The 22918-nt window shown below is 37.6% G+C and overlaps 1 long non-coding RNA gene across 1 annotated transcript in view; it reads right to left on the minus strand.

The window, feature by feature from the left end:
• Positions 1 to 20972, minus strand: part of LOC144614108 (uncharacterized) — a 37741-nt gene extending 16769 nt beyond the window's left edge. The window contains exons 1-2 of the long non-coding RNA XR_013551635.2: positions 20834 to 20972; positions 19872 to 19937 (exon numbers count right to left, since the gene is read on the minus strand). This is a non-coding gene — a long non-coding RNA (uncharacterized LOC144614108). The remainder of the gene's footprint in view (positions 1 to 19871; positions 19938 to 20833) is intronic.
• Between the last annotated feature and the right edge of the window lie 1946 nt (positions 20973 to 22918).

Below are 22918 nucleotides of genomic sequence, written 5' to 3' on the forward strand. Positions count from 1 at the left end.
TTTTCTTACTTGGCATGAACAGTTCTACATTTCACTGCAGAAAAATTAACACACTTGATTATAAAGCTCTGCCCAGACATGCTGGGGAGATTTTACACAATGAAATATGCATCATGTTACCTTTCAAAAGAAGAATAATTCTGAATTACAAAATGGATATGGTCCCGGGAGTTTTTAATACCGCTTTGAGGACCTGACCTTTGCTTTGTCTGATCACGTTGGTTCCCATTTTTGATGAATCTTTCTGTCACAGCCTTGTCCAGATCTCCTTCCCCCGGGGCACCTTTTCAATGCATCCAGATGTTCTTGAGTTTCCTAGCAACTAGAGATGTGATGCCACTAGTCTGTGGCTGAATCCTATTTTGAACTCAGCAGGAAGGCTTGCTCATGAAGTCCCTTCTCGGTGGACTGAAACTCAGGAGAGTAAGTCTGAATCTTCTGACGTGACTGCTTACTTTGGGAATATCACCTTAATAGTTTAATTCCTCTGTTTCTTCCCTTAGACCACATCCCTGGCAGTATTTTTATACACAAAGGGAAGAAACCAAAGCTCAGAAAAATTGATCAACTTCTTACATTACTGTCTCAACATGATTCTAAGACACAATGTTGGAAGCAACTTGAGGCAAGAAACAGATTCCACCATCTTCTATACAGAACAAGCTGCATAATTTGCAGTGCCTTGTGAAAACAAAAGTACAGGATCCCTGGTCTAAAATGTACTAAAAATTTCCATGTGGAAACATGAGAGAATTTAAACCAAACACCGGTGCTTTAAGTGTGAGGTGGTGCATGGATGCATAAGGCACACGCCCATGAAGCTGGCACTGCTACTACATTTTCCACAGCACCTAATATAATATGACTTGATGAAATAATGTTTTAATTGAATGCCATCCATGTCAATTGATGGGAGGTAATGCCAAGAAATGACACCCACAAAATATTATAAAGTTGACTTCACAATATGCCTCCTTACTTTAGTACTATCCATTAGACAGTCTGCTTAACTTGCAAACTGCCTTTTTATGCATTGAAACAACACTTCTGAAGCAGGCATATTGCCCAGGAGATGCCAACACTGCTAAAAACCTATCTGTGCTCAAAGTAATTTATTATCCTTAAAGCTTTTCCTTCCTTTTATAGACCAAGTTATAACCTCTTCCAGAAACCATTACCCAACACTTTCTCAAAACACTTTCTTTTGGTTGTATTGTGGATGTGATGGCATGTCCATTTGTCATGGTGAGTTTATAAACATCTAACATCTCTTCACTGAATATTCAACTTATTCAAATACTGCCAGCTCAGGACATGAAAAGAAGCCAATCAGCCAGTAAGGCCAACCTCTACACAATTATGGTTAATTGGTAGAAAAGTTTGGTTTTATTGTGAATAAGCTGGTAATGTTCAATTATCTGTATACATGAAAGGGAGAAGTATTTAAAGTCTAAAATAATGCACAATTCAAAAACCTCTTTTGTCACTGTAGAGTTGTCTTTTTTCCCTACATTCTCCTCAACTGTACTTTGTGTATGATGTGTGAACAATGCCATGTACACAAAATACACAGGCAGTTGAGTCAGATAAGCCAGAGACTTGGCTAGTGTCTCCTTTTTGTCACCTTGTGCAACTCTAACGACAAAACTATGTTCAAGCTTTGGGGAACCTTAAATATAAACAATCCCTGCTTTTTCATATCATGGGAGGAGAATCTGAAGCTCAGAGAGGCTTCTTCCTGCAGTCCTATCCATACTGGAAACTGGAATCAGATTCCCATCTTCCCTGCTCTCTTCGAACTCACAAGGTAGCTAAGGGCTTGCCTTCTAATGTACTAGCCTAGATTCCACATCAAAAATAGAGCTAAGCTGTCAAGGAAACTATTCAAAGTACATCAGGCATCCTGTTATTTTGATTTTTCAAGTGTCCACAAAATAAGTTCCTTAGGGTGGTAAGCATTAACTATCATCAGGTCAAGCTATTTACTGAATCATTAACATCAAAAACTAGCTAAATAGCACACTGCCAGGCACCTAAGGAGTTAACAACAACAAAGAATGAGGTGATAATATAGTCATCTTCCTCAAGACAGGAGTCAACAACCAATCTGGGAGACAAAAGTGGGTTGTCAATGGACCCTAACCTCCCCTGGAGCAAGTTCTGTCTGTGTGCCTTTTATCTCTGCAGCCAAAGCAATCCTTCCAAAAGTGAAGTCTTCACAGGTTTTCTCTGCTCTTAGAATAAGTGCTAAATCCTTACTGCTGTCTTTGAGGTATAGCACAATATAAACTAGGGGTCAGAAAACTTCTGCGTAAAGGGCCAGATAGTAAACATTTTCAGCTTTGCCAGACAATCTCTATGGCAATGTCTCCATTCCATCACTGCAGCAAGAAGGCAGCCACAGGAGCTTAGTAAGTGAACAGGCAAAACAGTGGTGCAATAAAACTCTGTATAAACACAGGTAGTGGGACGATCTGGACTGCAATCCATGGTTTGTGGATTCGTGGTATAAACTATGTATCTCAAACTTTATGCCTACTAATCACCCGAGGATCTTGTTAAATAGAGATTTTAATACAGTCTGTCTGGAGTAGAGACTGAGATTCTATATATATTTTTAAAATCCAAGTTAGTTAACATATAGTGTAATAATAGTTTCAGGAGAAGAATTTAGTGATGCATCACTTACATACAACACCCAGTGATCATCCCAAGTGCCCTCCTTAATGCCCATCACCCATTTAGCTCATTCCCCACACAAAACCCCTCTAGCAACCCTCAGTTTGTTCTCTGTATTTAAGAATCTCTTCCTGCAGATGGCAAGATTTCATTCTTTTTGATCGCTGAGTAATATGAAAATCTTCTCTTTTTCTTTAATCTATTCATTCAAAACCCATCTCAGGTGCCCCATTCCTTAAAAAAAGATGCTCCACAGAGGTCAAGCACACCCCATATGCTCTCACTGGTCCAGACACCTCTCCATCAGAGTGATTATCACATTTATAATTTTATATTTGCTTGTGTCGTTCTTAAGGGCTGTCTCGTCCATTGGAATGTAAGCTGCTTGAGAAGAGATGATATGCCATTTTGGTTATTTTATACCATGTCCCTAACACAGTTTTCTGCAATAGTTGATACTCGTAAATATTTAATAAATCAAGGAAGCAATTAATCAATCCTTATTGTCTAGAATGGCTCATAGTAGATAGGCACTCAGTTAAGACTGGCTATTTTTATTTTATTTTATTTTATTTTATTTTATTTTATTTTATTTTATTTTACTTATTTTATTTTATTTATTTTATGAGAGTGTTTGTGTGCATGAGCCAGGGAGAAGGGCAGAAGGAGGCAGGGAGGGAGGGGCGGGAGGGGAGGGGGAGAGAGAGAGAGAGAGGGAATATCTCAAGCAGACTGTGCTGAGTGTGGACACAGGGCTTGAACCCACGATCCTGGGATCATGACCTGAGTCCAAATCAAGAGTCAACACTCAACCGAGCCACCCAGGCACCCCAAGATTGTTGGATAACTTTTAGGAAGTTTTGGAATTCACAAAATTTAAAAATTTAGAAGGTTTTTTTATACCCCTTTACTGTTCTCCTTCCCTCCCTTCTGTACTCTACTTCTCTCTCTCTCAAAACCGGTAATGTCCAGTGGAGATTTCTGCAATGATGGGACTGTTCTATGTTGTCCAATATAGTAGCCAGCAGTGCTACTGAGAATCTGAAATGTGCTGGTGCAACCAGGGAACTGAATTGTAATTGTATTTAATTTTAAAATTTTAATGTGAATGGACACATGTGGCTCGTAACTACTGTATTGGATAGTACAGCTCTAGATTTTCTTGGGGTGATTATATCTATTATAAAACCAATGGCTATGATGATAGTTACTAAATCATTTAGAATTGAATCACCAAGAGTGTGAGGGAAATACCTTGTTTTGGAATCCATTGTATTGCCCTGTGTCTGGCATCAATTGTAGTATGCCCTTAGCTTGAAGTAGATCTGAGTGGTACATCTTTATGATGGCTCAGTGCCCAAACATGCTCCTTTGTGAAAATGTGAGAATGCTCTTCCTCATATTATTAAACACAATCACATTTATTCTTTTCTGGGGGAAGTGGGGTTAACTTGAATATGGGTTTTTATCATACTTTTTAATAATTCACATAATTCACAAACCATAAAATTCACATCTTTAAAATGTACAATTCATTTAGTACATTCACGATGTTGTATGATCATCACCACTAAATCCAGAACCTTATAACCACCTCAAAAAGAAATTTCATACCAATTAGCAATCACTCTCCATCTTTCCTTATCCTAAAGCCCAGGTATTCACTACTGAATTTACTGTGTCCTTGGATTTGTCCATTCTGGACACTTCATATAGATGGAATGAAATATGTGGCCTTTTTTGTTTAGTTACTTTCACTTACCATGAGGTTTGATTGTATCAGTACTTCATTATTTTTATAGATTGTATCAGTACTTCATTATTTTTATAGCTTTTTAATGGTACAGCACATTTTCATTATCCATTAATTATCAGGCACTGGGGTCATTTCCAGGTTTAGACTATTAGGAATAATGTTGCTATGAACTTTCATGTACAAGTTTCATGTGGGCATAGTTTCATTTCTCTTGGGGATATACCAAGGAGTGGAATACCTGGGTCAAATGATAGCTCAATGGGACTGCCAAACTGATTTCTAAAGTGGCTGTGCCACTTTCCAGCAGCAATTAGGATGGTTCCAATTTCTCCACATCCTAACACTTGCTATTATTGTCTTCTTTATCATAACCCTCTTAGTGCATGTGAAGTGGTATCCCTTTGAAATTTTAGTATGAAATATACTAATTAATGATGTTGAGTGTCTTTCATGTGATTATTGACTACTTTGGAGAAATATCTATCCAAGTATTTTCCCCAATTTTTAATTAGGCTTTTGTCTTTTAATTTTTGAGGTGGAGGAGTTCTTTATTCTCCATATAGTCCCTCAAAAGATATATAATTTGCAAATATTTTCTCCCCGTGGGATGTCTTTATACTCTCTTGATCATATCCTTTGAAGAATAAATAAGTAAATTTTAGTGGAGTCCAATTTATCTATTTTTTTTTCTCTTTTGTTGCTTGTGCTTTTGGTGTTATATTTGCCAAATATTAGGAGTCACAAATATTAATTTATACTTGTTTCCTTTTGAGAGTTTTTTCATTTTAGCTCTTTATGTCTTGGATCCATTTTGAGTAGATTTTTGTTAATGGCATGAGGTAGAAATCCAACCTCATTCTTTTCATGTGGACATCCAATTGTTCTAGCACTGTTTGTTTAAAAGACTATACTTTTGCCCCATGAATCATGTGGTATCTCTTTCTTTTTCTTTTACTTGCCTAATTGCCTTGGTTAGGACCTCCAATGCAATGCTGAAAAAAAAATGATGTGAGTGGACTTCCTTGTTTTCCTGATCTTGGGGGGACACTTCACTTTTTTACACTTAAGTGTGATGTTAGCTATGGGGTTTTGGTGGATTATCTTGATCAGGTTGAGGAAATTCCCTTCTATTCAGGCTTGTTCAAAGTGTTTTGAATCGTGAAAGGATTTTTGGATTTTGTGAAATGTTTTTTCTGCATCTATTATTAAATCAAATGGGTTTTGCCCCTTTGTTCTATTAATGTTATGTATTACACTGATTGATTTTTTAATGTTAGGCAAACCTGGTATAGCTGTGAGATAAATCCCACTTGATCCTGTCATATAATCCTCTTTATATGTTTTTGGATTTAGTTTGTTGGTATTTTGTTAAGATTTTCATTTTGATATTAATAATGTATACTTTTTTTTTTCTTTTTCATTTAAAGTATTGTCTAATTTCCTTTTTCTTTATCATTCCCTTGTTGCCAAGGAACATCATACTTTGTATGATTTCAACTCTTTCAAATGTATTGAGATTAGTTTTATGGCCTAATATATGGTCTATTTTGGAAAATGTTCTCAATACACTTAAGAATACATATTGTGTAGTTACTGACTGAAGGACTCTATAGACGTATGTTAGGTCTAGTTCATTTAGTTTGGGTAAGTCTTTTGTTTCCTCAGTCATCCTCTATTCAGGTGTTTTAGCCATTATATAACATAGAGCATTGATGTTTCCAACTATTAATGTTGAATTGGTTAATTATCCTTTAAGTCTATCAATTTTTGCTTCATGTATTTGGGACTATATTACTGGCTTTATATCTGTTTATAATTATTATATCATCTTGGTGAAATTAACCTTTTATTATTATAAAATATCCTTCTGTGTGTCTAGCTTTTTCATAAAGTCTGTTTTGTCTAATAGTAGATCCACTCCAGATTGTGGGGTTACTTTTTTATAGTATATCTTTTTCTATTCTTTTGTTTTCAACAGATTGTGTCTTTGCATATAAAGTGTATCTTTTTAGACAGCATTTAGTTGAATTATTTTTCCAGTTTTACTGAGAAAAAATTGTCATACATCACTGTGTAAGTTTAACATATACAGCATGATACTTTGATTACAATATATTATAAAATGATTACTACAAAAGGTTTATTTAACAACCATCATCATAGAGATAAATTTTTTTAAAAAGAAAAAAAGGAAGCAGCCCAGGTGTCCATCAACAGATGAATATATATACATCCCATCCCGTGTGTGTGCGTGTGTGTGTGTGTGTGTGTGTGTGTGTGTATGGGATGTGTGATATATATATATACACACAATGGAATATTATTCAGCCATTTAAAAAATGAAATCTTTCCATTTACAATGATGTGGATGGAGCTAGAGTATAATGATAAGCAAAATAATTCAGAGAACAGCAAATACCATATGATTTCACTCATATGGGGAATTTAAGAATCAAAACAAATGAGCAAAAGAAAAAAGACAAGGATACAAACCAAGAAACAGACTCTTAACTATAGAGAATAAACTGATGGTTACCAGAGGTGGGTAGATAAGGGGGTGGATGTATAGGTGATGGGTATTAAGGAGTACACTTGTGATGAGCACTAGCTGATGTATGGTGTAGCTGAATCACTATGTTGCACACCTGAAACTAATAGTGTATGTTAACTATACTGGAATTAAAATAAAATTTTATAAAATACAAAAAAAAAATTTATTCTTATGATAAGAACTCAGAATTTACAGTCTTAACAACTTTCTTATGTAACCTCCAGCAGTGTTGACTACAGTCATCATGTAGTACATTACATACCAGTACTTATTTACCTTGTAATTGCAAGTTGGTATCTTTTTTAAAATGTTTATTTATTTTAGAGAGAGAGAGAGAGACAGAGCATGAGCATGGGAGGGGTAGAGACAGAGGGAGACACAGAATCTGAAGCAGGCTCTGGGCTCTGAGCTGTCAGCACAGAGCCCGACGTGGGGCTCGAACTCACAAGCTGTAAGATCATGACCTGAGCTGAAGTCAGCTGCCCAACCAACTGAGCCACCCAGGGGCCCCAACAAGTTGGTATCTTTTGACCACCTGCATCCAATTCCCCCACCCCTCAATCCCCTGTCTCTGGTAACCACAAACCTGACTTCTGCTATAATATTGGTGTGGGTTTTTTGTTTGTTTGTTTGTTTGTTTGTTTGTTTGTTTGTTTTGGGGTTTTTGGGGGGCTTTTTAGATTCCACATGTAAGTGAGATTATACAGGAGTTGTCTTTCTCTCTCTGACTTATTTCACTTAGCTTAATACCATCAAATTCCATCATGTTGTTACAAAGAGAATTTCCATATTTTTATGGCTGATTAATATTTCATTGTACATACATAGCACAGCTTCTTTATCCACTAATCCACTGATGGGCACTCAGTTGTTTCCATGTCTTGGTATTATAAATAATGGTGCTATGAACATGAAAGTGTAGCTATCTTTTCAGATAGTGTTTTTGTTTCCATTGGATATGTTCCCAGAAGTCAAATTGCTGTATTATATGGTGGTTCTATTTTTAATTTTTTGAGGAATCTCCATACTGTTTTCCATAGTTGCTGCACCAGTTGACAATCCCACCAACAGTACACAAGGGTTCCCTTTTCTCCACATCCATGCCAGCATCTCTTATCTTTTGATGATGGCCATTCTTACAGTTGTGAAATGATCTATCTGTTGGTTTTAATTTTTACTTCCCTAATGACTAGTGATGTTGAGTATCTTCTCATGTACCAATTAGCATTCGTTAACCTCTTTGGAAAAATGTCTATTCAGGTCCTTTGCCCATTCTTAACTGGATTGTTTGTTTCTGCTATTGAGTTATAGGAGTTCTTTATATATTTTGGATATTAACCCCTTATCCAACATATGGTGTGAAAATATTTTTTCCCATTCCATAGGTTGTCTGTTCACTTTGTGGATGGTTTTCTCTGCTGTGAAGAAAGCTTTTTAATTTGATGTAGCTCACTTATATTTCATTTGGTTGCTTGCACTTCAGGTGTGATTTCCAAAAAAAAAATCATTACAAGAACCCATGCCAAGGAGCTTTATTTCTATGTTTTCCAAGGGTTTTCCAATTTTGTTTATCTTTGTAAATAACCTGTTTTTAGTTTAATCTTTTCTGTAGCTTTTCTGTTCTCTATTTCATTTACTTCTTCTCTAATCTTTATTTTTTCCTTCCTTCTGCTAACTTTGGGCTCGATTTTTCTTTTTCTTATTTCTCCAGATATAGAATTAGGTTGTTTATTTGAGATCTTCTTGATTCTCTTTCTTTCCTTTTTTTCTTTCTTGATTTTTAATGTGTTTATTGCTATGAAATTTCCTCTTACAACCACTGTTGCTGCATCACATAAGTTCTGGTAAGTTGTGCTTCCATTTTTATGTGTTTCAAGAAACTTTTATTTCCCTTTTAACTTCTTCTTTGATCCACTGATTATTCAAGAGACTGTTGTTTAATTTCCATGTATTCGTGAATTCTCCAGTTTTCCTCTTGCTCTTCATTTCTAGTGTTATGCTGTTGTGGTCAGAGAAGATACTTAGTATAATTTCAGACTTCTTGAATTTGCTAAAATTTTCTTTGTGGCTGAACATATGGTCTATATCCTAAAAAATGTTCCATGTGTATTTGAGAAGAATATGTGTTCTACTGTTGTTGGATAGAATGTTCTGTATATGTCTGTTAGGCCCAATTGGGCTATAGTGTTGTTTAAACCCACCATTTCTTTATATTCATTCTCTGTCTGGATCATGTATTCACTGATGAGAGTAGGGTATTTAAATTCCTAACTACTATTGTATTGGTGCTTACCTCTCCTTTTATCTCTGTTAGTTTTTGTTTTATACATTAGATACTTCAATACTGAGTATATTTACAATTGCCTGTGAGGTGAGTCCAGAATAGAAGCTCCCACAAAGCAACCTACAATGCTAGGGGTGCTAGTTGTTCCCCTAGGCTCTCTTTCCTCACTGAGGAAAAAGGAATTCCTTCTGCATGGTTCTGCACTGACCTGGGGGAAGAACCACGTGGTTAGGATGTAGCTGTTCCTCTTACCTTTCTAATGCAGTCCATCTTGGTCTCTGTGGTACAGGGGAATGTTTCAGCCTCATTCACACATTCTAGGAGTCTCTCAGTGGTGTCTTGTTTGTAAACAGTTGTCAGTTGTTTTTCTTGTGAGGCGGACTGAGGCAGGAATGACCAAGGCTGCCATCTAAGTGATGGCACTCCTGGGTAATTTGTTTTTTAACTCATTCACCCAATCTCTGCCTTCTGATTGGAGTGTATAATCCATTTACAATTAATGTTATTACTGATAAAGTAGAATTTTCCCTGCCATTTTTCTATTTATTTTCTGTATATCTTATAGTCTTTCTTGTTCCTCTGTTACTTCATTTTTGCTTTCTTTTTCTGTTAAACAGACATTTTCTGGTGTATTATTTTAATTATTTTTCCATTTCTTTTATTATTTTTTATTACTTTCTTAATGGTTACCTTACAGATTACAATTAACATTTAGTTGATAACATTGTAGCTCAGATTAATGCCAACTTAATTTCAATAGTATACAAAAACTTTGCTTCTGTATACGTACATTTCTTCCCCTCCTCTTATGTTGTCATTGCCATATAAATCACATCTTTATAAACTGTGTGTCCATCAAAACAATTTGTAAGTATTGCTTTATGCAGTTGTCTTTAAATCAAATGAGAGAAAAAGGAGTTACAAACCAAACATGCATTTATGTTGTCCTTATTATTATTTATTCCTTCCTACAGATTTAGGTTACTTTGTAGCATCATTTCATTTCAGCCTGAAGGACTTTGTTTATTATTTCTTACAGGGCAGGTCTGCCAACAACAAATTGTCTCAGTTTCTGCTTACTGACAATGTCTTCACTTCTCCATTTTTGAAAGATAGTTTCACTGGATATAGAATTCTCAACTGACAGTCTGTTACTTTCAACATGTTGAATATGCCATATGAGTTCCAGGCTTTTGATCAGAAATCAGCTCTTCTTATGGAGAATCCTTGTAAATAATAATTTTCTTCTTTCTTCTTGCTTTCAAGATTGTCTTTGCTTTTGGTTGACTGTTTGCTTATAATGTGTTTATGTATTATCTCTTAGAGTTTACCCTACTTGGAATCACTGAATTTATCTGATGTGGAAACTAATGTTTTGCATCAAACTTCAGCCATTATTTCTCCAAATATGCCTTCACTTTCCTTCCTCTCTTTCTAGAACTCTCATTAAGAGTGTATTAAGTTGCTTTTTAGTCTCCCACAAGTCTCTTAGGCTCTATTTTTTTAATTCTTTTATCTGTTTTTCATTCTGAATCATCTCAATTAACCCATATTTAAGGTCGTTGCTTCTTTCTTCTTCCTGATCAAATCTGATGTTGAATCCCTCTGGTGAATTTTTAATTTCAGTTATTATACTGTTCAACTTCAAATTTCTCTTTGGTTCTTTGTTTTAACATTTTTTAATGTTTTATTTATTATTGAGAGACAGAAACAGAGCATGAGCATGGGAGGGGCAGAGAGATGGAGAGACACAGAAACCAAAGCAGGCTCCAGGCTCTGAGCTGGAGCCCGATGTGGGGCTTGAGCTCACATTCCATAATATCATGACCTGAGCCGAAGTTGGATGCTCAATCGACTGAGCCACCCAGGTGCCCCTGGTTCTTTGTTTTAAATAATTAATATTCCTTTACAGATACTCTCTATTTGGTGAAACATTGTCTTTATCAGCTTGGGCTGCTATAACAAAATACCACAGACTGATTTCAACAACAGAAATTTAGGTTCTCTTAGTTCTAGAGACTGGAACTCAGAAATCAGGGTAACTGGATGGTCAGATTCTGTTTGGGTATCTCTTCCTGTATTGTAGAGGCTGCCTCCTCACTGTATCCTCTGAGTTGGACATAAAGGGAGAGCAAACTCTCTGCTTTCTCTTCTTAGGACCTCACCCTTGTAACATCATCTGATCTTAATTACCTCCCAAAGACCCTATCTCCAGATATGATCACATGAGGGATTAGGGCTTCAACATAAGGGACTTAATACAAAGGATCTGGAACTGACTGACATTCTGAATAAAAATCCCTAGTACATTTTCAGTCCACCTCTTTTTGTCCTATGCTGCTGAAGTTTCAAAATCCTACCCTTTCTCTGATCTGTTTTTTATCTGTGACTTTTAAATTGTAAAAATATGGTTCTAAAACATTCCAAATGAAAGTTCCAAACATAGGAAATAATTTCAAAAACATTTACTGAATTCAACAGAAGCCAGTGAAGCTGCTGATGAAGCATTTCCACAGATCTCCATGGTCTCCTCTATAATCTTTTCCTCTGCCCTACTGACCTAGCTTCTTCCCACTCATTTTCTACTTCCTTCCACATCTTTTAAATTAACCAAGGTTCTTCCTTTCCAACATAAAACACCTTGTAATATTCTCATTGTAAAGTGTTAAGTGATGGATGATACAGTAAAAAGGAACACTGAGACTTAGTTTCCAAGATTACTTTTATATCCAGACTTAGTTCATAATTTGTATTAGAAAAATTTCTTCTTCCCTCTCAAAGTACCACATGAAAATATTGATCTCTACAGTTTTATTTTTAGTGTTGCATGAATCCACAACATAAGTTTCATAAGTTGCATAATAGTGTTATTATTAAGTCATCACCCCTAGGCACTATATATTTTTTAAAAGTATATGCATTTAAAAGAGAATAAAGAACGATGGCAATGTTATATCTTAAGGCGGGACTCACTAGTGGTAAGATTTCAGGTACTATATACTTATTGTATAAACACTTATTTAGGGTCCATGCTAAACACCCTCCCTATGTGTTAGTAATACAGAGATAAGTGACCACTGCCCTATAAAAGCACATAGTCACACAAATTAATTTTTGGAGAAGATTTAGTTCAACCAGAGTTGGTAAATGAAATCTTACCTCCCTTGCCAATTTCACTCTATTAGTAATTCCCACCTTAATAATCATTTTGGCTCCTCAGGATAGACTGCTGAGAGTGGATAAAACATATGTGTTATGTATATAGGTGATACAATTGTACAAGGGCCACAGATTTCCTTTCCCTACTCTGAGATTACCTCATGCAGTGACTCCTTTTTGCTTTAGTTTTCCATCTCTTCATGTTAGTTTTCCTTCTTGTTCACTATGTTTTACCTCCCTGAATCTTACCTCTCAACTATATTATGGGGATAATGATAGCACTTACTTTATGGGACTGTGGGAAGACTAAGTTAGAAGATGTATGTAAAAAAAAAGACATATGTAAAACAATAAGCAGAGTCTGATACACAACAGAAAACCACTATCCTCTAAATCATTGGTTCTCTATTGGTTTAGAGCAAGAGTTAGAGTAGAGCTATTTTCCCTTAAGGGGACATATGGCAATATATGGAGTTATTTTTGTTGTAACTTGGGGAGGTACATTACTGGCATCTACTGGGTATAACCCATAGATGCTGCTAAATGGCCTACAATGCACCAGCCTCCCACAAAAAAAAGAATTATCCAGCCTAAAATGTTAATAGTATCAAAGCTGATAAACCTTGCTCTAAATTAGTGCTAGAAAAAAACGTTAAAACAAGTTATGACTATAATATATTAATTTTTGTTAACTCTCAAACTAAATATTTGCCTACTTTTCTTAAAATCATAACACAATAAACTCAAGAAAAGTTACTGTATGCTTAAGAGCAGGTACCAGGCAACACAGAAAGTAAAGCCTAGCTTCTCTCCTTCCCTACGTCCTTCTCTCCATCTCCTCCTATCTCTATTTTTCCGTCTGTTTCTCCCTCGTTCCCCTCTCTCTCCTTTTACCCACAGTTCTGCAAAGATGGCTTCCAGGTGCAAGCAAAGATTTGCAAAGAGCATCAAGGCACATCATTTGCATTTCAAGTTCACCATGAAAATTTATGTTCCTGCAACAAGCAGGAAGCCCAGGAAGCTGATTTTCTCTGGTGACATATGCACTCCATAAGGCAGAAATTGTTGTTGTCAGAATAACTGAGCTAAAATATCAGGATATTTGCCTAAACTCAGAGAGCTTGTCATATAAATTGCCACTGAGCAGGGACTGCATATGGGATTAGAACCTGCCTTTTGGAGAGGTGATTTGTCAGCCCAGGCAGCAGAACTGGCACAGTAAATAACACTAAAATGAAATGAGCTACATTCTCAGAAATGGTGTACTTTATGTTGCAATGGGCAGTTAGGGAAATAGAGATAAGTAATGGCTACCTACTACATGCTCACATTTCTACCTAATCATGGCCTCCTCAGTCACAGGTACTATGTACCAGTGTGGAGACTGACCATGGGTCTGACATCTTTGATGGGGAGGAATATGTGCATAATAACATGGGAGAGGAAATAAAAATATGGGCCTTGGGAAAAAAACAACAACATAGTGACATGAGTGGATACAGTTTGTAGGTTAATCAAAACTAGCTGGGATTAAGGAAGACTTTGAGAAAGTACATTTGAACTCAGTTTTACAATATGTGTAGGATCTGGATAAGGACTTCTTGAACGCCAGGACTTCAAATCCATGAATTCGAATGGGAAACAAAATCACATCTTGATATTCACCAATCTCTGACATTTAACATTCCTTCATTTACTAAAGTAAACCACACACATAATAGTTTTGGTAGAACCTGTGATTCGGTCACCAGTAGAAATCATAGGTACCCTCATGGCATGTTACTACATTACAGATAATTGAAATATTATTTATGTTCATCGCTCCCTTGAAATTACAGTAATTATTAGACCAACTGTTACATCTTATTTATGAGTCCATTAGAAAAGCACATACATTACCCTAACAAATTAAGTTTTTAAATGTGTGTTCATTATTTTTAAATATAATTGGCTCTCTGTAAATTTATAGATTTTATATTATGCATTTTAGAATGCTGTTCTGACAAGAAGTGAACAGACTTTACCAGATGCCAAATGGACCCAATGGCACAAAGGAAACTAAGAACCTGTAACAGAAAATGGAAACTGGAGAGGTGCCTGGGTGGCTCAGTGGGTTAAGCAGCTGACTCTGGGTTTCAGCTCAGGTCATCATCTCACACTTCATGAGTACAAGCCCTGCATCAGGCTCTGCAGCTGGCAGCATGGAGCCTGCTTGGGATATTCTCTCTCTCTCTCTCTCTCCCCCTCCCCTACTCGTGTTGTCTCTGTCTCTCTCAAAATAAGTAAATAAACTTAAAAAATAAAAGAAAATGGAGAATGGAGTGGACACATTTGTCACATAACAGTATAGACATATATACAAAAGGATGACTCCATGATTTTGAGAAATGACTTCATGATTTAAGAATAACAAGAATTAGACCTGACATTTTTATAGTTCTTTAATGTGGTTCAAACACTGATATTAGTCAATTTAGCACTCTAAAAATTTTATGAGGTCGTTATGATTACTGCCCCCATTTTACAGATAAGGAAACACACAAAGACAGGTTGAGTGATTTGACCATAGTAGCACAGCTGTTAAGAGTTAGAGGTGACCAAGCTGACAACAACTATGTTATACTGCTACACAATAATAATGGCATTCCTAAAAATAGCAATGATCATGTGCTAAGTGCTGCATAGGCATCAGGCATTGTGATAGTGCATTACAAACTTCATGTAGTTTAATTCTTATGACCATTCTGGAAGGTAGTTATTATCCCTACAGTACAGAAAGTGAGGCTTAGAAAAACTATGAGATTTTCCCAAGTCAGACAATAAGTGGCTAAAGGAGAATCTGAACTCAGGTTAATATGATATCAAGCCTGGCCTCTTAATGTCTGCAGCCAGGCCAAGAAGTTTTATTTTAGTCTGTGGCAACAGGGAAACATTAATGGCTTTTGATGGGAAACCTACATTATATGATCTGTATTTTTTTTAATATATGAAATTTATTGTCAAATTGGTTTCCATACAACACCCAGTGCTCATCCCAAAAGATGCCCTCTTCAATACCCATCACCTACCCTACCCTCCCTCCCACTCCCCAATATGATCTGTATTTTAGACAGATCGACATGGCAATAATATGGAAGATAGTTGGAGCAAAAAGTTGGAAGCAATGAGATCAGTTAAGCAGCCATTGGAGAACCTGTCCAAGGAGAAGTTAAGATAAAAGTAAGCAGAGATAGGAAAGGCATTTGAGGGAAATAATGCTATCTGGTATAAATCAGACATCACAGGGGGCAGTGTAACAAGTGGAGAGGCCAATGACACCACCCAGGTGTCTAGCTAGTGATTATGGGACCACTAAATGGAACAAGGAACAAAGGAGGACAAAAAAACCATGAGCTCTTCCTTGCACATAATGAATCTGAGGTACCCATGAAATACCTTGGTGGGTGTATTCAACGGAAAGTTGGAAGTTTGGGTGTGGTCCTCTATGACTGAGATGTAGTTTGTGTCCTGCAGATGTTCCTACGTTCCAGGACTAGATCAAAGTAGTGGAGCCAATGGAAGAGCTGAGAAATGGACAGAAAGGCTTAGGATGCAGACATCAAGAGAGGAAATTGTTCTTAATAATAGAGGGAATTAGTGGAGACAAGAGAAAAAGAAAGAGCAATAAAACAATGAAATATATCCTCAAAAAAGAATTTGAATTCCTTTATTTTTCATTTTATTTTTGAGAGAGAGAGAGAGACAGAGTGTGAGCAGGGGAGGGACAGAGAGAGAGGGAGACATAGAATCCGAAGCAGGCTCCAGACTGTGAGCTGTCAGCACAGAGCCCAACGCAGGGCTTGAACTCAGGAACCATGAGATCATGACCAGAGCTGAAGTTAGACACTTAACCGACTCAGCCACCCAAGCGCCCCTTGAATTCCTTTTTTGAGGCTCTTTAAAGCAGGTAGGAATAGTCTTCTTAGACATATTTAAGTCCTTATTTGCATAGAGGCAGAGAGATGGAAAAAATGACACTATTAGGTCCTGCCTGATCCAGTCACAGATTGGGAGTTCTAAGATAAATGATGAAAACAACATTTGGGCTCCTGCATAAGGAGAGAGGTTAAGACGGGGAGCAGGTGAGTAAGAAACTATCTTTTCAGTCGGAAAACTGGAGTGAGGGAGGTGTGTGTGTCCATGTGTGTGTATGTTGGGGGCTGGCCTTAAATTGTTTACATTTATATGCCACGGTTACAACATTGAAAAACTCTAGAAACAGCTTACATAGAAATTTAAACCATGAAAATAGAAAAAGAGCCTGAATATGAATGTGGTAATTTCTATAAAAAGCCATGATTCTTTGGTTGGGGGGGGGGGGGGATATAGAGTGGTGGATAATAAACTACTCAAGCAGGTGAATCATTTTAAATACCTGGGAAATCTCAATAGCCCAGGGGAGGAAAGAATCCTGAAGCTAAGAGATTAAAATTTATTACAATAAAGAAGAACATTAAAGGAGATTTATAATATCATCACAAAGCCGATTATTAATTTTGGCAGGGCAACTTGGATATGGAAAGAAGAAGATAAAAAGACAATATGGTAGAAGCTGTTGAAATGAAATTTCCTGTCTTACTTGAGGCTTGGATAAGATTTAAAGAGTGAAAATACACAGGATGCAGAATATTGGTAGTCAGTGGTAATTGGTGACCAGAATTTACTTTTACAAAAACAGAAAAGATCAACTGGAAAACACATTGAGACTTTGAAATACCAGGTAGTCTGAACCAAACAAGACACCCCAGAAAATGCCTGCCCATTCAAATATAGATCCCATCGATGCCAAGAGTGAGAACCAGTCTTCTGTGTCTGACTCAATTAGAAGTCTTCTGATTTGCCCACTAACAGAAAATCAAACCCTCCTTGACGAAAAGAGAAAAGTCTTGACTTCTGAACCAGGAAGTACTAGGGCTAGCATTACATTTCAAGTCAGCTTGAGGCAGAGGCTCAAATGCGTTCCCAAGAACTCTGTTCTCTTTGTCTCTCATATCAGCTCTGCTCTTCTCTTCCTGTGATTTCTTTCTCACTCAGTCTCTCCTCCTTATCTCAAGGTAGCTGCCAAGCTCTAGACCTTACCTCCTCTCAGTTTTCCAACCAGTGGGAGAAGCACTGCTCTCCTTACAATGGTCAAGCATGAATCTCAGATATGATGCTCACTGACCAAATGGGAGCCTTCTGCCCATCCCCAGCCAATCACCATGCTCAAAGGAATGTGATATGATAATAGGCTTAAACCAATCTGAGCCCAGCCCTGGAGTGTGGGGGACAGGTAAAGATTAAATCATAGGAGTTAAAAATGAGGGGCGGTTCCCCAACAAAAAGTAGGGATGTCTTTCACAAATGGGGACAAGGAATGCAAAATATAATAAACATTCACTGTAGTTAACAAGCTTCAGTTCTGAGAGTCCCACCCTGTGTATAATTTAAGCTTCTTATGCTAAAATTTTAATCCATTCCGTAGATCAAGGGTGGTGTCAAGTACATATCAATAAGCAAAAATCCTCATTGTTGCAATGGAGAAGAGTCTTTTGATATTTCATATGGGTGGTCTGCCTAATTGGAGTAATTCTAGTTATTGTAATTGAGTTATTTTCATATTTGTGCAAACAAGTTAAGGAAGATGATAATGGAATATATATTTAGCAAGGTAAAATCACCTATCCACACAGTCATCAAATATCATATTGTTTATCATGTAAAGAGCTTTTGATTCTTTTTTTAAAAAAATCTTTTAACATTTATTTTTAAGAGACAGAGAGAGACAGAGCACAAGTGGGGGAGGGGCAGAGAGAGAGAGAAGACACAGAATCTAAAGCAGGCTCCAGGCTCCGAGCTCCGAGCTGTCAGCACAGAGCCCAATGTGGGGTTCAAACCCACAAACCATGAGATCATGACCTGAGCCGAAGTCGGCCACTTAACCAACTGAGACACCCGGGTACCCCTCAATCGTTTTTTTTTTTTTAGTTCCTCTGGTGATCACCTGTGCCTCTGTGCTGTAAGATGTCCACCATTCACTGGCTCCAGTTTCACTAAGAAAGGTCTGAACATATTAATTACAACCTCTTAGACTTCCGTGCAATTCATGCTGTTGAGAACATCAAATCTCTTGGAAAATAACAAAGGTGGGTAGGGGTTAAGCATTACAGATTTTGGCACAGCACACAACAAAGCAGCACACAGTCACTTTTTTTTTAAGAGAATGTGATTTTTAAAGAGAATGTGATTTTTAAAGAGAATGTGATTATCATGCAGAAGAAAGAAGTCAAAAGGCACTGGATCTCCTGCTCCATAGGTGGGGGTATTTGAACACATTAACACATTAAACTTTTTTAACATCTGGGAGAAGAGTTACACTCTCTATGTTATAGTTTCACAGTGTATAATTACAAATGCCAATCCAGCCACAGCAAATGCTGCCTTGAATATATTAAAGGAAAAACCATGCATCTCTGGGGGGAGAAAAAGTAAGAGAAGAAAATTGCATTGTGTCATCATCCACCAGGCAGGGGTATTTCTCTGCACTGGGAGTGCAGAAGAAGAAAATATACATATAGGGAAAAGTCCCTACGCATGAAGGCAGGTACCAGAAGTGGCATTCTGTTCTGTCTGCTCAGTCTCACCTCTTTCTTCCCACACTCCCTCTTCTCATTTGCCTAAGAGAGCCTCAACACAAAACAGCTCAAATAGACGACTCATTAGAAAAATACACTTCTTCATAGAAACCAAGCTCTGATTTCTTAGAATCTTACTTACAATATGATTTTAAAAAAACAAAAACAAAAACAAAAAAAAAGCTCTTTCTGGCTGCCTTCACATCATGTTGTCAGCTTTCAAATACAAAATGAATTACAATTCTTTTGTGTCACCAAAAGCAAAGCAGATAGAAAATTTTCCAGGAGGATGTATTCAAGAAACTCAGCAAATCATGTATTACAAATAGACAAGCAAGATGCCCCAGAAATACACAATCCAGTTCTTTTTCGGTGTCTACAAGCATGAGAGGGATGTTCAGGATCAGTCTTCCATGGGTATGGCAGGTAGCTCTGAAGCACATTCACTCCCTCGCTGAATGGACATTGGCTAATGCTTATTATGTGCCAGACACTGTGCTGTTTACCTCCATATGTTTTTTCATTCAATCCTCACTTTATCTTCATTTTTAGTGATGAAAAACCTGGGGGCTCAGAGAGGTTAAATAACTTGTCCAAATGCATAAATCCAGACAGTGGTAGAGCCAGGTTTTTGACCAGCATCTGCCTGAATCCAAAGCTCATGTATTTTCAGTACACCATACTGCCCTCTGTGAAAGGCACTTAAAAAAAATTTCCCTGCCTAACGTGGGGTTAAAGATTCATGAAGATGATGCTACCTGGACCTCAGGGCCCAAGGTTAAGTCTCACCTGAGATACAGGGACTACTCCAGGGCCTCCAGCCACCTTGCATTCAGCAATGTCTGCATCTAGGACCTTGGGAAGAAGAGAGGAATCTTCCTTCAGGAAACAACATCAGGACCCAGGAAATGGTGGCTCAAAAGGGAGCACCAAAGACTCCCCTGGGCTTACCCTCAGGAATGAGGACAGAGAGTCCAAGGTTGAGGAGACATCCATCTAAGAAAGAACATCAAGTACTACAGATCTGGGTCAGTGCTTTGGGAATGCTTGGACATCTATGGGATTTGCCCCTTCCCTTTGCATCTTGTTTATGTTAAATCTTTTTATGATTTCAATGTTTAGAAATCAACTCCCTGAAGCCAGGAAGAAGAAAAAAAGGCACAGGAGCATATTCGCCTGAGTAGCCAGGGAGGTAGGGCCATACGAATGGCATTCACCTCCACAGCCTGTCCAGGGAAGGGTGCAGTGGCTTAAAACTATGTCTACAAATTGATACTCCACTCATGAAGAGGTGGAGCCTAATGTCCCTCCCTTTGAGGGTGGGCTAGTCCTAGTGACCCACCTCGAATGGGAAGTAGAATAGAGCAGAAATCACAAGTGACTTCAGAGATGAGGTCATAAAAATGGTAGTATGGCTTCCATTTCAGTGGCTCTTTCCTTTGAGTCACTTACTTGGGGGAAGCCAGTTTTCAGGTTGTAAGTAGCCCTATGTAAAGACCCACATGGCAAGGAATTGGGATCTCCTAACAACAGACACAGGAATGAGGTTGAAAGTGAATCCCCCAGCCTCAATCAAGTTAACACTTTGACTACAACCTCGTGACAGACCCTAAGCCAAAACCACCCATGTAAGTCACTCCCAGATTCCTGATCTCAGAAATTGTGTAGAATGATTCATTTTGTCTTAAAGGGCTACATTTGGGGATAATTTTAACACAGCAAGTACTACATATAAATAATATAAGAGATACCTCAATGTTCAGAGAAGAATAGCATTGAAGAGTAAGGAAGGCTAGATGATTCTTGAGGCTTTTCTGATTCTTGAAGCATGGCTCTGAGACCCAATCTGGGAGGAAGGGGGCTTCCTAGGCTCCTTACCTGGAAAAAAACTGGAGAAGTTCCCAAAAAGGTTAAAAAGGGGAATATTTTTTTTTTCTTTTTTCCCCTATGTAAAGAAAACCTGTTTACAGATCTTCCAAGTGGGGCACCTGAATGGCTCAGTCAGTTAAGCATCCAACTCTTGATTTCAGCTCAAGTCATCATCTTATGGTTCCTGAGTTTGGTTCCAGCCCTGCATCAGGCTCTGCACTGACTGGGATTCTCTCTCTCCTTCTCTCTCTGCCCTTCCTCTGCTCCATGCTCACACGCACATGTTCCCTCTCTCAAAATGAATAAATAAACTTAAAAAGAAAGATCCTTTAACTGAGGACTTTAAGAGACAAAAGAGATGAACATAAGGGAAGGGAAACAAAAATAATATAAAAACAGGGAAGGGGACAAAACAGAAGAGACTCATAAATATGGAGAACAAACTGAGGGTTGCTGGAGGGGTTGTGGGAGGGGGGATGGGATAAATGGGTAAGGGGCGTTAAGGGGTCTACTCCTGAAATCATTGTTTCACTATATGCTGACTAATTCGCATGTAAACTTTAAAAAATAAAAAATAAAATTAAAAAAAATATCCTTTGTGCAACATAGAAATATAGGAAACATATTTAAATTTATGCTATACAAATGTTTGTGTAAAGGAGAGTGATGATATATTATTAGCTGTTAGAAAATCATATTAAGCCATCACAAAATGTGCCACAATTGTATCTTGGTTGTCTCTTCTCTGGAAGATGCTGACTAGGTATTTTGGGAAGTGAGAGGTTGTTCTTGCCATCAAAGGGCACAGAGGTTTCTTACAAAGCAGAGATACGAAGAGTCATCATCTATTCAATAAATGCTTCTGTACCAGTTACTATGTGTCAGGTACTGCATTTGCCTGTGGACAGATGATATGAAATCAGATGCAGCTCTGCCCTTGGGATCTTGGAGTTTACATGGAAACAGACAAGATAATAAGATACTCTAATACTACACGTGATAAGGAATAAGCATTGGATATTCACAAAAGCACAGAACAGGGTGTTAACATAAGCATATACAGTAACACCTTGGATTGCAAGTAAGTTGTTCTATGAATGTTCAACAAGATGAGCAAAGATTTGTAATAAGTTTTAACTTGATAAAGAAGCAAGGTCTTGCAATTTGAGTATTACATGACCCAAACATCACATGATCACAACTGAGCCAATGGTTCCTCTCTCTCTCCCTCCCTGCCTCTCTATCTCTCTGTCTCTCTCTCTCTGAGATTGTGGGTGATCATCTCCCATACTCAGCTGCTTTGTCTCAGGCTGCAGTGTTTGGAAGAAATTAGTGATTTTTCAGAACATTGGAAGGTGCCCACAACTGGCACTAGTGTATCTTTTGGGACTTCAAAGCACCTATGGACAGTCCTTTGCTTTTCCATACAAGAGTAAGCTTAGGAATGCTTTGCTTAATTCTGGGTCATTAGATAGGTTTCCTGTTAAAGTTGCACAAAAAGAAAAAGACTCCACTCAGCCAACAGACAGCAGTGATTCTGTTAGTGAAAGTGAAAGTCGTCCTGTACAATAACCCTCTACCCTCTTCTCTCCTTCACATCAGCCACGAAGGCTTCCAAAGGTAAGTGCAGTTTCATCTGTTCATTTTTTCTTTATATTTTGTATTTTCTTCATTATTTTGTATTATGTTACAGTATTATAATCACTTGTATATGAATTTTTTGGGGTTGTGGAATGAATTATCTGAGTTTCCATTATTTCTTACTGGGAAATTCACTTTGATATACAAGTGCTTTGGATTACAAGCATATTTCTGGAATGAAACATGAGGGAACGCTTCTAGATAATTAACAATACCAAAGTTTGAGGTATGAAACAAGAGATGTGGACACTAAGAAGTCTGAAGAAGTGAGACTTCCCAGTGGGTTGTGATTATCAGAGGAGAATCGATTAGAGAGGGAAATACGG

The sequence above is a fragment of the Panthera onca genome, chromosome A2 (assembly GCF_046562875.1).
Source record: "Panthera onca isolate mPanOnc1 chromosome A2, mPanOnc1 haplotype 2, whole genome shotgun sequence".
Lineage (NCBI taxonomy): Eukaryota > Metazoa > Chordata > Mammalia > Carnivora > Felidae > Panthera > Panthera onca.